The 13,525-nt window shown below is 38.4% G+C and overlaps 1 pseudogene; it reads right to left on the reverse strand.

Annotated features, from left to right (window-relative positions):
* Positions 1-5,706: 5,706 nt before the first annotated feature.
* Positions 5,707-8,640, reverse strand: LOC109433838 (serine/threonine-protein kinase ULK2 pseudogene; annotated as a pseudogene).
* Positions 8,641-13,525: the final 4,885 nt, after the last annotated feature.

The raw sequence follows: 13,525 nt of genomic DNA on the forward strand, positions 1-13,525 counted from the left end.
ATAATGTGAATGTTGGTAATCTTGATGTTGTCCCAGAGGCCCCTTAAACTCTCTTCAGGTTTTTAGATTCTTTTTTCTTTTGCTGTTCTGGTTGGGTGTTTTCTCCTACCTTATTTTCTACATTGCTTGTTCGATCCTCTGCTTCATCTAATCTACTGTTGATTACCTGTAATATAGTCTTCATTTCCATTATTGGATTTTTTATTTCTGACTGGTGCTTTTTCATGTTTCCTATCTCCATTTTTATGTTTCCCACCTCTTTGTTAAAGTTCTCCTGAGATCAGTAAGCATCCTTATAACCAGTGTTTGGAATTCTGAGTCTGATAGATTGCTTAGCTCCATTTCACTTAGTTCTTTTTCTGGAGCTTTGTTCTGTTCTCTTATTTGGATCATGTGTGTTTATCTCCCCAATTTGGCTGCCTCCCTGTGCTTATTTCTATGTATTAGGTAGGGCTGCTATGTCTTCCCGTCTTAGTAGAGTGGCCTTATGTAGTAGAAATCCTGTGGGGCTCAGTGGCACAGTCTTTCTGGTCACCTGAACCATGCGCTCCAGGTGTTTCCCTTGTGTGGGTTGTATGTGCCCTCCTCTTGTTCTTGAGCCTTGGTTAATAATTGCACATCAATGGGAGGTACTGACTCTTGGACTCACTGGTTGTGAGGACTGGCATTGACTATAGTGTCAGAGTTGCTGTGTGAGGGCTGACCCTACAGAGCAGGATCTGCCTCAGCAGGACTCTGGTACCTGCTCAATCTGCCCCTTGGGTGTGTCGTACTTGGAGGTGGCCTGTGATGCTTCAACTAATTTTGAAGCTGGCCACTGGGGGCACCAACCTCAGGACCACCTTGGAGAGGATCCACTATAGGTCAAGTTCAGCCACAGTCCGTACTCCACCTGTGACCACCCACAGAAGTCACAAAGAAATCAACAGATGGCTGCCACATGTGCTGTGCTTGGATGCACCTTGAGAGGCCAAGCTGTGAACTAAAACTTTCTACCACTAGTGCTGAGCTTAGGGCTGCTCAGTCAGAGGTACAGGACATGTTCAAATCAGATGCTGTTTGTCTGGGTTCTGTGGACCTTTGAGAGACTCTAGGAAAGTCTGCAGCTTGTGCTAAGGTAGGCAGTTTGTATGAAAAAGCCCCTGGAAGCAACTTGGTTGTGCCTGAAATTTGGGCGAGGTGGGGTCTTGAATGGCCAGGGTATGGCAAGTGAAGCGCAGGAAGTGGGAAGACTCAAAAAAACAACAACAAAGAAACAAAACAAAAACAAATCAATGGCCTTAACCAGTTCCTCCATCCAGGAGAAAGTTGCCTCTCTAATTCCCGTCGCAAGCCAGACAACGCAGTTCCCCACCATATGTCCCTGCCACGTCTACAGCTGCTGCCCCAGAGCTGTAGCTCAGAGCAGATGATTCCGTTGATGGGTAAGTCCATGATTGGTCCCTTTAAGAGGAGTGCCTGGGAGTGCAGCTGCCCTCCATCTCATTCAGTTTCAATCTCTGCTGGTTTTCACAGCAAGAAATTATGGGTACTTTTGTCCCTGTCACTGGAAACCTGAGCTGGAGTGGGGATGGGACCTCTCGCTCCTCTGGGGGTGGAGGGGACATCCACAGCTGAAATTTCCCTCCAGATCTTTAATGGTTACATGCAGGTATGGGACCAGCCTGTTCTGTATCTCAGCCCCTCCTACCAGTCTTGAGGTGGCTTCTTCTGCATGTCTGTAGTTGTAGGACTTTAGTTAAGCAAAATTTTAGGCGATTCTCAATGATGGTTGTTTTGTAGTTTAGTTGTAATTTTGATGTGGTCATGAGAGAAGATAAGCACAGTGTATACCTACTGTGCCATCTTGGTATCCCAATTCTGGGATTGTTTTCTTAATTTTTCTTTCTGATAGTTTGTTATTAGTGTATAGAAAAGCAATAGATTGTTGTATATTGTTTTTGGGTTATAAAACTTTACTGATATTGTTTGTTAGTTTTAACACTTTTCTGTGGACTCTTTAGGGTTTTAAATATATAGTATGATGTCATCTGCAAACTGACACAATTTTATGTCTTCTTTTCTGATTTGGATGTCTTTTATCTATTTTGTTTACCTAATTGCTCTACCTAGGACATCAATACAGTGTTGAATAAAAGTAGCAAGAGTGGACATCCTTTTTTCTCCCTGATCTTAGAGAAAAAGGGTTTATATTTTCACTGTTGGGTATGATGTTTGCTATAGGCTTGTCATAGATGGCCTTTTTTTTTTTTTTTTTTTTTTTTTTTGAGGTACATTTCTTCTAGACTTAATTTGTTGAGATTTTTGTATCATGAATGGGTGCTGAATTTTGTCAAATGCTTATTTTGCATCAATTGAAATGACATATGATTTTAATTCTTCATTCTGTTAATGTAGTGTATCATGTTTATTTATTGCAGATGTTCAACAATTCTTGCATACCAGGGATAAATCCCACTTGATCATGATACATGATCTTTTTAATGTGCTCTTGAATTTTGTTTGCTAGTATTTTTTTTGAGAATTTTTACATCTGTATTCATCATGAATATTGGCCTGTAATGGTAATTTTTTCTTTTTTCTTGTGGTACAGTTGTCTGGCTTCAGTATCAGGGTAATGATTGCTGGCCTTGTAAAATGATTTTGGAAGTGTTCCTTCGTCTTATTTATTGAAGGGTTTTAGGAGGGTTGGTATTAATTTTTCTTTAAATGTTTTATAGAATTCACCCATAAAGCCATCCTGTCCTGGGCTTATCTTTCTTGTGAGGTTTTTGATTACTGATTCCATTTCCTAGCTTATTATTGGTCTGTTCAGATTTTCTATTACTTAATTATTTAGTTATAAGTAAGTTGTATGCTCTAAGAACTTATTCATTTCTTCTAAGATGTCTATTTTTTTGTTGTTGTATAATTGTTCTGAGTAGTCTCTTATAATCCATTGTATTTCTGTGGTATTTTTTGTAATGATTTCACTTTTCACTTTCATTTCTGATTATTTTTTTAATTTATTTTTTATTAGTATATCTAAGGGTTTGTCAATTTTATCTTTTCAAAAAAATCTCAGTTTTGCTTATCTTATTTTATCATCTTTCTAGTATCTATTTCATTTATTTCTGCTATAACATTTATCATTTCCTTTCTTCTGCTAACTTTGGGCTCAGTTTGTTCTTTTTCTAGTTCCTTGAGGTGGGGAGTTAGGTTGTTTATTTTAGATTTTTTTTTTCTTAATGTAGTCTTTATTTCTGTAAATGTCTCTGTTAGAATTGTTTTTACTGCATCCTATAAATTTTGCTATGTTATGTCTCCATTTTTATTTGTCTCAGGATATTTTTTATTCCTTTTTTTATTTCCTCTTTGACCCATTAGTTTTTAAGAATGTGTTGTTTAAATTACACATATTTGTGAATGTTCCAGCTTTCCTTCTGTTATTGATTTGTAGTTAAATCCCATTGTGGTCAGAAAAGAGACTTGATATGATTTTAATCTTTTTAAATTTGTTAACACGTTGCATACGGATCACGAGAATCTTCATGAGGGATTTAAACCCCGCCGTGCGCAACGTGTTAAGACTTGTTTTGTTGCTCCTCATATTATCTATCCTGGAGAATGTTCCTGGTGAACTTGAAAAGAATATGTATTCTGTTGCTTTAGAATGCAATGTTCCATATATTTCTTTTAGGTCTATTTGATCTAAAATGTTTTTCCAGTCCCTTATTCTCTTAATGATTTTGTCTGGTTGATCTATCTATTGTTGAAAATGGTGTATTAATGTCCCCTATTTTTGTTGCATTGCTGTCTATTTTTGGCTTTATATCAATTAATATTTGTTAAATATAGTTAGATACTTTGGTATTGGGTGTGTGCATATCTACAATTGATGTATCCTCTTGATGAATTGACCCCTTTGTTAGTATATAATGATCTTTGTTCTTGTTACAGATTTTGACTTAATATCTATTTTGTATGATATAAGTATAGCTACTCCTGTTCTGTTTTGGTTTCTGTTTGCCTGGAATATGGTTTCTGCTAAGAAATCTACTGATAGCCGTATTGGTGTTCTTTTGTAGGTGATGAGTCTTTTCTTCTCTTGCTGCTTTAAAAATTTTCTGTATTTTATTTCTGAGAGTTTCATTTTAATGTGTCTCTGTAAAGATATCTCTGGGTTGAATCTGTTTGGAATCTTTGTGCTTCATGTACGTAGATGGCCATATCTCTAAATTTGGGATGTTTTCCGCCATTATATTTTTAAAATAAGTTATCTGTTCCTTTCTTTCTCTTTTCCTTCTGGGACTCCATAATGTGAACAATTGTTTCACTTAATGATGTCCCATAATTCAAATAAGCTTTCTTTACTCTCTCTCTCTCTCTCTCTCTCTCTCTCTCTCTCTCTCCCCTAGAAACACTTTGTTGGTTTTATTTTACTTTAGTATACATCTGTATAGACAACAATAAAAAGGCTATAACACAACATCAATAAGTTTTACCTAGTTTCAAGGATAATGCATGCAGTTACAAATGAGAGTTAGAAACACTGTACTTAAAGACCTAAAAATACAAACATCATATAAATAAATGTTCAATTAACAGCTGGAATTTCATACTGATAAAGGTAAAAATTACATTACTTTGTCAAAGTAAAGGAAAACCATGTTTTTATCAGTATGCTAAAATTAGATTAATGCCAAAGAGCTTCTGTGCAATTTGTCAGAGTTCAGATTTATAATCTAAAAGGAATAGACCCAAAGGATTAAAACTGGAGAATAGTTTATTCAAGCACATTATCTGTGACTAGCTATTTGGTGAACTGTGAGGATTAACATGAAAAATACATATTAGGCTGTAGAATGCTGTCCATTACCCTAAGAGAAAACAAATTTCATTTTTTCACTAACTTCACATCATTAACAAGCCTTTAGATCACCAACTTTGTTTTGGCCCTATTAAAATTCTTGAGAGTATCCCTTGATTGATATATATTTTTTAATATCGCCCAAATAAACCTAGGCTTTAATAAATCTATAAGTCACAGGCATCAATACACATTCTGCATGCACATTAAAAAATTCAACCAAAAGCAATCAAGAAGAAGCTCAAAAATATCACTGAGAAAATCTGTGGGTGTCGATAAATAGGTTAAAAAAATGCAGAGGTTCAATGAGCAGAAGTTTTTACTGTTTAAAAGTCTACTAGAGATTACATATGAATTCCGGAAAGGGTGTGTGTATAGTATCAAACTTCCTAGATGAGACAGATATTTTTTCTTCTTATTTTTATACCCTAATTGACATGTGGAATTTCACACATTCCTCTGGTGAACTGAATGAAGAGGCACTCACTTCATTCTTTTTTTCTTTTAATATTTCATTTTTTATTATCCTTAAGAATAACTTAAGAATATCCTTAAGAATATAAAATTCTAGTTTTAAGGTACATTTATTTACCAAGTTCAAACTGAGAGCCAGGTGGAATACTCTTGCTTCTCTTTCTACAAAAAATGGGCAGAGGTGACTTCTCCAATAAGGCAGATTTCCTACAAATATGTAGTTTTTGAATTGTTTTTCCTTTTTGAAATTACTGCTTGTTCTTTGGTAGTTACCAGATCAGAAATTACAGTTTCCTGGAGATGAGGCAACAGAACTCAAGCTGTACTCCCAAATGTATCACTTCACATCCCACCACGGGTCCATGGGACAAGCCTGCATTTACTCACATGGTTGAGGAGCTACAGCAGAGTGCTGACAATCTTCTTTTAATACTATATTTATATTTATGTACACTTTAAATATCTGCAGAGTCCTGGTAAATTTTAGTTAAGCCTTCCAAATTTTAGTTAAGCCTATGATACTATCTTCATTCTGCTGAAACAGCTCATCCAGGGCTGCAGATTGACCATTTCTACATCACAATTATAGATGAGTTTCTCTACAGTTACACTGTTGATTTCATCAATAAATCTCTTATCAGAGGTGAAGCTATTCAGCTTTTCTATAAATTTATTGCACATGGTGATGCAGAATTTATATCGTTCATTCAGATTTTTGGTAACCTGTTTCACTGCCATGGACAGGCTCAGTTTCCCAGACTTGATCTGGGCTTTGTCAAGATGCAGAGATGCTGCTAGTAGCTGTGCTGCTTTCCTGTATAACACCAGTTGCTCCACCTGCCCCAAGTCTTTACTAAGTTGGCTGATCTGGTCCACAACCATACTCTCTTGAATCTGTTACAAGGAGACAGCAGATATGCACAGCTCTGGGTTTCCCTTCCTCACAGATATCAGCTCCAGCATACATTCAGTGAACATCAGCATCACATTCAGGTAGCATATGGTGTCTGTGTTCTCGCTCCATCAGTGTCTTTTATGGCTGTTCAGAGGCTTCAGAGATGATGAGTCTCTCTAGGCTGGGGGGTGAAACACCATAAGGCATGTATCTGAAGTTAGGAGCTGCCTCTACTCCTGGAGGGGAAGACCCCCCAGCATGACTCAGTTGGAAAGCCTACACACACTCAGGTACTCATGGAACATAGGGTGCCTCCAGAGCTGCTGGAGCCCACTGCAAGGAAACAGGATATGCAGCACAGTACCCAGAGTGAGTGCACAGAGATAGAGGGCTTCCACGTCCACTCCTACTGAGGTTGGTCTTGTTCAAAGGACAATATGGGTATGGGGGTGTGGCGTGGCACTGTGTGGAGGAGACCCTATAGTAAACAGGACAGTCCTGGAACTTGCTGCTCTTCCCACAGGATGGAACATGGAACACCATAGGCTCCTGCAGAGCTTATATCCATTGGTCGTTCTTTATTTAAACTGTCTGTGCTGCCCTGATGTCCACCTAAAGGTATCTTTACTTGTTGATCTGATAATTTCCCAGTACTGACAGATCTGCCAAGCACTGCCTTATTCTGCTGCTCAGACTTCTGCCTCTCCCTTCTTTATACTAGGAGACAGTGAGAGCATGCATGTGGGTCATTCCCATCTTTAGACTGCCCTTCAGAAGGTCCATGATGAGTAACCAAGGCTAGCAGGTTGGAAGATGCTTGTATTTTAGGCATTTCAAAAGGAGCTGTGGTATTAGCATGAGAGCCAATGATTTTTCGCACAAGGGTTTTAAAGAACCAGTCAGAACTCTGTGGATAAGACCCTATGTGCTTGGTGGGAGAGGTTCCTAGGCTGCCAGGCCTTCTGGGTTGAGGAGAGTAGCTATACCTAATCTGTGTGGGATGGACAAACGGGGTCAGAGTACTGCTTTCTGAGCTTCTGCTTGTTCTGGTAGATGTCAGCAGCCTAGCACCCAATAAGAAATACTGTGGTGACTGAGCTTGTGTCACTGGAGAACCTGAAGAATTTCTACTTCTGTATTCATGGCCCTAAGGAAGTCCACAGCAGACTGACTAAATTGCTCAGGAATGGTACCAACCAAAGGGGAAGGTGAATAAGGCCTGGAAACCCAGTAGAAAGTCTTCATCCAATTGTCTGTGCTGTGTCTGCTTGTGCCAGGGAGCAGGATTCCAATTGGAGGAAGTCGATAGGGCTTGTGTTAGACCTTTGTACCATTGCAGATCTTGGAGAACCATGTAGATTTGTGCCAGAGCTGGCAGTAGATGGATGTAAGATTATGCTCTATGCACTGAGAATTCCTTATCTGAGTAAGAACTGGAACTGGAACTGGTGACTTTTCACTGTAAGGTGACACAGAAAGCTGACACTGCCCTGTGTTCCAGTGGGGTGAGGGGGTGGCAACTTGAGAGGTGCCAGAAACATACAGGGAAAGATTAAGTTGTGTGGCCTCAGAGTGAGAATTAGAGGAAAAGTCTTCATTATTCCTGTGTTGAGCCCTCCCCACATGGCCTTTCTTTACTCTATTCTAATTTCTGCTTTCTCTGTTGACTGGATAATATCAAGGGGTCTGTTTTCAAATTTACAGAATCTTTCTTCTGCTTGGTTGAGTCTTATGTTGAAGCTTTCTATTGCATTTTCTTTCCATTTATTGTTTTTTTCAGCTCTAGAATTTCTGTATTTTTCAGTTTGTTTGTTTGTTTTTGTTTTGCCTTCTATCTCTTTGTTGAACTTCTCATTTTGTTCATGCATTATTTTCCTGAGTTCATCGACTTGTCTCTCTGTACTCTCTTGAATTTTTCTGAGCTTCCTTAAAATAATTATTTTGAATTATTTTTCAGGTAACTTGCAGATCTCCATTTTTTAGGAGTCAGTTACTTGAAAAGTATTATGTTCCTTTGCTGGTATCATGTATCCTTGCTATTATGTGTTTCTAATAGGTTGGCATTGATATCTATGTATTTGAGGGAACAGCCACGTCTTCCAGCATTTTTGAACTGGTTTCAGTGGGGAAGGACTTTCGAAGTTGGCTGTGAGGGTATCACCTAGGTGGGGCGCAGTGTCTCTGGTTTCTGGGAAGGCACAGAGGCATAGTCTTTATGCAGCTCCACTGGCTGAGATGAATGATGAAAAAGACTAAGGGAGACCTTCTGTGGCCAAGCCTGTAGAGGTTCTGTGGATTGCTGTGGCAGCTCAGTCTATTAAAGTTCTCAGAGGCAAGGGCTCCTGGGATTCTCCTACTCTCCCCTTTCATCTGTAGGACACAGTTTTTGTTCAGGGGTACCTTTTGGCATCAGGTTTGGCATGTTGGCACTCAGAGTGTCAGCAGAGCTAAGCTCCTGGGAGATGTACAGTGTGGAACTACCACAATGCCTGGATCCTGGGGCACAGGTATACTTGAGTGGCATGCTGCCAGTATCTGAGGTTTGATTACATTTATTGTAGAACCAGAGTCTTGCGTTCTGGGGCTCTCTGCAGTGACATGGCCCCAGGGGGAGGCATTCATTTGTAGTATTGGCCCTGGAATGATAGAATATAGTGAGCAGGATGCAGTAGCAGCATACCTTGGGAATGGTGGGTCAAAGTTTTGCTTTGTCCCCAGGGAGGAAGGGTGAAGAGGAGCCACAACTATGCCCTGATTATGCTGGGCCAAATCTCTGACTCAGGACCCCAGGGCGTTGGGTACAGAGGAGTAGCAACAGCAGCAATATGGCCTCTATGATGGAGGGTCAAAGCTCCAAAATGGAATCCAGATGTTGTAATGCAGAACAGCAGAAGCTCAGCATTAGTAATGGTGGGTCAAAGCATGACTTGGGATCCAGGGGCAGGGCACAGAGAAGCAGCTATGTGGCCCGGTTATGGTGGGCTTTGACTTAAGACCCCAGGGCAAGGTGCAGAGCAGTGGCACCTGCAATCCCATAGATGTCAAGGCTCTGTGACATCTTGACTTACAGAGTCTGGCACAGTAATGACTGGGGCATCTGGGAGCAGGTATCACTTCAATGACAGCTCCATCCTTGAGGAGGAGATGTGGTGGGGGGGTGGGGGGGCTCTGGGTAGTTTTGTCAGCTGGGTTAAGTTTTGATGGAGACTGTGGTAATCCTCAGTAACAAAAGCTGAAAACATCCATGGCAGTGAGGTTTTCTGGGTTTCTCCTGCTCCCTGTGGGGTAAAATATCTCTGAGGGGATCCCTCTTGTTGCTGAGCTACTCTGGACTCGGGTAGGGGCTGATGCAGGTAAAATGCTTCCTGTGCTTTACTAGATGGCCATCTTCAGTTTTTGAGCTCCACGGGGTTTCTGATGCTTCTTTGTTATACTCCAAAGCTTTCCTGGAGCTATTTTCATGAGATTGTAGTTATTTATTTATTGTTTTTGTTGTTTTTTGGGGGTGATGAGTGTTGCGACCTCCTAGTCTGCCATTTTGCTGATGTCACTTTCGACAACTACTAATCTTTATCCTGTCTTCATAGTTCCGCCTTTTCAAGAATGTCATATAGTTGAAATCATACAGTATGCAGCCTTTTCAAATTGACTTCTTTCACTTAATAACATGTATTTATAATTTCTCTGTGTTTTCCCATGGCTTGACATCTGATTTCTTTTTAGCACTTAATAATATTCTATTGCCTGGATGTACCACCATTTATTTACCTACTGAAGGACCTCTTGGTTGATTCCAAGTTTTGGTAATTATGAATAAAGCTGCTATAAACATCTTTGTTCAGGTTTTTAAGTGGACTTAAGATTTCAACTCCTATAGATAAATACTAAGGAATGCAATTGCTAAACCATGTGGTGAGAATATGTTGAGTTTTGTAAAAAGCCACCAAAATGTCTTTCAAAATGGCTGTATCATTTCCCAGTTCCACCAGCAAGGAATGAGGTTTCTTGTTGCTCCACATCCTAATCAGCATTTGGTATTGTCAGTGTTTTGTGGCTGTTCTAATAGGTGTGTGGTAGTATTTCATTGTTGTTTTAATTTGCAGTTCCATATGACATATGATATAAAGCATCTTTTCTCTTGCTTATATGCCATATACAGAAGCTCCTTGACATATGATAAATCCATTGTAAATTGAAAATATTGTAAATAAAAAATGCCTTTAATACACTATTCTCCTGAACATCATAGCTTAGCCTAGTCAGTTTCTACTGAATGCACATTGCTTTTACACTATTGAAAAGTTGGAAAATTGTAAGTTGAACTATTGTAAGTTGGGGACCATCTTCATATAAATATATCTTCTTTGGAAAGGTATCTATTCAGATCTTTTGTTTATTTTCAAACTGACTTTTTTATTGTTGAGTTTTAAGAGTTTTTTGTATATTTTAGATAATGATCCTCTACCAAATATGTCTTTTGTAAATACTTTCTCCCAGTGGTGGCTTGTCTTCTCATTTTCTTGATAGTGTCCTTTGCAGAGCCTGAACAGCCTGTATTTTGATAATTGGAGTTCTACTGTAAAGAAGCCACAAAATAGCGTAAGTTTTCTGCACACTAGCCTCCCAAAGATTGTTATTCTGTGTAAAGAGTAAGAGATGCCTCGCAGGTCTCCTCCAAGGAAGAGCTAAAGGAAGAGACAATAAGTGATGTGGACTTTTATTTCGCACAAGTGACTTATATATCTAGCATATAACAGAACTTTAAGTACTTCGTTTTGAGAAGGGAGAAGGAGAAGGGAGAAGGTCAACAAAACAAGGCACCAGCCACAAAGTGTAGGTAGTTCAAACTCAGTATTACTGTGTTACTTTACTGCGTGACCATGACCAAGTCACTTATTCTTTTTGAGAAACAACTTCTTTATCTCTAAAATAGGTGGAATATTACCTATTTTTGCAGGGTTGCTGTGAGGATTAAATGACATAGTACATGTAATGGTACCTAGTACAGAGCCTTGTTTGTGATATGTGTGTCCCACATTAGTCACTGCTTGCCTTTTTTTCTTCCTTTAGCACTCCCTTTTGAGGAGGGATTCAAAGCTACGAAATGAATAGCTATTTAAAAAGTTTATGAGTGATCCAGTACCAATTTGAAACATATATACTAACTCTCAGTGACTGTGTATATTACACACTTGTGTGTCTTTACAAAAGAAAAATTCTACCATATGTCTCTTCTATTAAATAGCATTTAGGCCAAAAGGCCCATTTGAAAAAAAAACACTGAGGATGCAGAACCTAGTTTTAATAAAACACAATTCTGGATGACTGGAAGGCAAAAACCAAACTAATAGTTCCAAAGGTCATGATAAATGAATTAGGAAAGTAATCAAAATGGCTTAGCAAAGCAATGCTGTCATTCTTCATCTTAATGAATCCCTTAAAGAGTAAATAAAAGGAGAAAGATGAAAGTAATTATTGACTGTGTACCTAGGTATTGGAGCTGCTGTTATCTCCAAGGAATATAGTTCATAAAGCTGAGGCTGTAGGTGTATATACTTGTATATCACGTAGTTGCCTCAGAGCTAAGGAACTATACATTATGTTTACATAGTGAGTATATAAATACTTATTTTAATGAACACGTTATGTACAACTCTATCTTTCTGTCACATCCTGCTAAATTTATAGAGCAAGTGGGAGTTAGAAGGGCTAGAGAGAACATGGCAATAGGTGTCAGAGGCTTGAGTCAGTTCTCATTTCTGCCATTTCTTGCTGAATAGAGAAGACATTAAATATCCTGGCCTGCCATCGAAAAACAAAAAAGGTGGAGGAGACAAATGAGGGAAAAAGGTTATTAGAAAGAGTTTTAAAAAGGAGAATGAATGATCCACAATATTATTATTGTTATGAGAAATGTAATAAACACTCTTTCCATGTATATTGTATTAAAGGATGGTTTACTGGTGCAGATTTTATTTGCATCAACCCAATAGAACACTATTAGAACTGGAAAATTCCTGTTCATTTTAATAGTTGATGAGGAATATGCAGATTAGCCTTGTTGCTTTTTGAAACAGGTATTAAACCATCTTTTTTCAGTACATTGTAACTCATGATATAATAACCACAGTACTTTACATTTTTAATTTAAAGGCATTTATAAATTCTGTCATGAAAACATTATGAAGCCAGTATAGAAGTGTTATTCCATATTTTATATAAGAAATGGTTTATATATATGTATATAAAATAGGTTATACAAAAAGTGATTATATTTATGATTTTTAAAAACATAATAAATATGTCACACATACAGTTTTGTTACCAGATTTATTTTACTCAGCAGTATACTTTAAATAAGATTCATGTCATTGCATATTCTCCCATATTATTCCTAAAGGTTGTATAGATTCTTGAATTTGAATATGCCATAGTTTATTTAATGAAACTCTATAACTGGACTTTTAGGTCATTTTCATTCTTTTAATAACCCTGTGGCAAATATATTTGTAGCTAAGTCTCTGTGCTCCTCTATGATTACTTCCTTAGAAATAATTCCTAGTAGTGAAATTGATGAGTGAAGAATTAGAGCAACTTTAGGGCAGGAAAGTTTTCAATAAACCTGAAACTTTTAAGGAAATTTATTGTAGAAACAATCAAGATTAACAAGAATAATGGTAACTTTCTTGAAGCTAAGACAGCTCTGAGGATCACAGTAGGGTATCATATGCCTAGAGAAGAACATTTTTAATACAACCCATAAGAGAGTTGTGGCTATGGTTGTAAAGAGAGCACTTTTTAAAAATCCACTTGAAACTAAGGGAGTGGATTTAAGATTAAAGAACGGATGTGCTTTCCCAGTGGTTAGGTAACTAGATGTAGCTTTCATGAGGGACTGGAGGGCTAGAGAGGATGTTGTTTGGAAAATTTTCTAGAAATCATGGGGCAACATTTTGCTGTTGTGGGATATACGTTACAATAGCATAATGGTTCTGACTCATGTGGAAGCACCAGGAAGAGACAGGTTTTCCTAGTGACTGTGGCTGTAAATTACTCTTTGGAGAAGAGATTTTAAGAGGCAGATATTTCATGCCCTGATCACACAGTGCAACAGAATTCATCTTTTTCAGAATGATTTCTTTTCCTTTTTTTCTCCTCCTCCTCCTCCTCTTCCTCCTCTTCCTCCTCCTCCTCCTCCTCCTCCTCCTCCTCCTCCTCCTCCTCCTCCTCTTCCTCCTTCCTCTTTGTAGTAGGGGAGGGTCATTTTAGGATTGGTTTAGACGCAATATATCCATCTGATAGCAGTT

The sequence above is a fragment of the Rhinolophus sinicus genome, chromosome 4 (assembly GCF_057876585.1).
Source record: "Rhinolophus sinicus isolate RSI-liver-muscle chromosome 4, RSI-T2T, whole genome shotgun sequence".
NCBI lineage: Eukaryota > Metazoa > Chordata > Mammalia > Chiroptera > Rhinolophidae > Rhinolophus > Rhinolophus sinicus.